This window comes from Porites lutea, chromosome 9 (genome assembly GCF_958299795.1).
Source record: "Porites lutea chromosome 9, jaPorLute2.1, whole genome shotgun sequence".
NCBI lineage: Eukaryota > Metazoa > Cnidaria > Anthozoa > Scleractinia > Poritidae > Porites > Porites lutea.
In genome coordinates this window covers 738,360-740,000 of record NC_133209.1, presented here as the reverse complement: position 1 = coordinate 740,000, position 1,641 = coordinate 738,360, and positions in this window count along the sequence as shown.

Sequence of the window (1,641 nt, the reverse complement as noted above, 5' to 3'; positions counted from 1 at the left end):
CAGAAGGTTTCTCGTTAAAAATGTCGGATTTGTTTTGTTGATTCGTACATTTGTATTTTTTGCAAATCAAGCAATACATACCCTCACCTTCAACAAACACGAGCCATCTCAAACCTGTCTTTTCACAAAATACGTTTGCTTCGAAGAGCCACTCGTGTTGGAACTTGTCTTTCTTGCTTGACAGCCTTTGTTTTTCGTCTGTTCGAAGGCCAGAACAATTTCTTTCCCGGCAGCGGTGGTAGTGGTGCAATACTTTCTTTTGATCTTCCGTAAAAAGATCGTTGATTATACTCTCTACATCCTCAGAACTGACCGAAGATTTTTTTGAAGAAGCACACCTCGCTCCAATTGCCTCAGAAGAAGTTGACTTCAGACTCCGTTTAGGTGGCGGTTCGTCTTCATCTTTTTTGTTGTCGTTGTTGTTGTCGCTGTTTGAACTCCCATTTGAGCGCTTCCCACCACCACTGCTCGTTCTGGGCGTGAAAAAATTTGTAATTTTTGACATAGTGACCGGCAAATGGTGACCTCTGCTAAATTTTACTTTTTAGGACGGAAATATACCGTAATAAACACTGTTCTATAAATAGCACGAGACGTGAGAAAACTCTTCCCGCCTCTGTCGAAATTTGCATTTGCTTAGAAGTAATTTGATACTCATATTAAATATACGGTAATCATCGCCAGATTTTTTTGGCATAGCAAAATCGTTTTTTCACAAATGTAGTTCACTATTTGCGCTTAAATTTGGCCAAGTTTTCATTTCGTGACTTTGCCGATTTTATTTGTTCGCCGTGTACTGTTTTCAAGACTTTTCACTAGTAAATAAAAAGAACGGCTCTAGCAAACAGGAAACTCTCCACGCTAAAGCAAGCCGTCGACAATTTTTTCTATTTATTTTAGGTGTTCCAATAAGCGTTTTTGGCTGGCACACTGGCTGGTTATTTATATTCTTTCGTTATTTATTTAGGTATGACTTCAGTAGCTAAATTCACGTGGGCATGACGTTAAAATTACGCATTACTTTACAATGTCCGTGACATGCTCATTTCTACATATATTTTAACAATTTTCAACAACGTGCAAATGTCAACGAAAAATTATTTGTTTAACATGTTCTGTTTTTATCTTAACAAGGACACTATTTTCCCCGAATATATTTTCCTACTACATAACGGCTCCACGTCTGAGTAAAGATAGCTACAGTCCATCGAAATTTAGCCGGAGAAATCTGCGTAGTAGCCGGAGAATTCTCCGATCTCCGATGCCTAATGAACACCCTGAGTGCGGGCGTATTAAAACGAGCAAAGCGAAAATAAGACGCGCGCGACTTGGAACGACTTTTCACCACTATCTCGGAGCCTGGAACAGGCTAACCCGACTGTAACAACGGCGTGGGCAAGTCATATCATTAGGCGTACATACGCAAAACATAACATCTGAAACCTTGAACTACGATAAAAATATTCAGCTATAAATCATCTGGTATAAAATGATGACTTTCGTTTTCGTTATTGCGAATAGATAAGGGGACCTTCAGAAAGTATTTGCCGTGACTCCCACGTAATTTTATCCAATCAGAAGTCAGTATTTACGCACGTAGCCTACGCCGCCGACGAAACTCAATAACCGAGGTTAAATTAC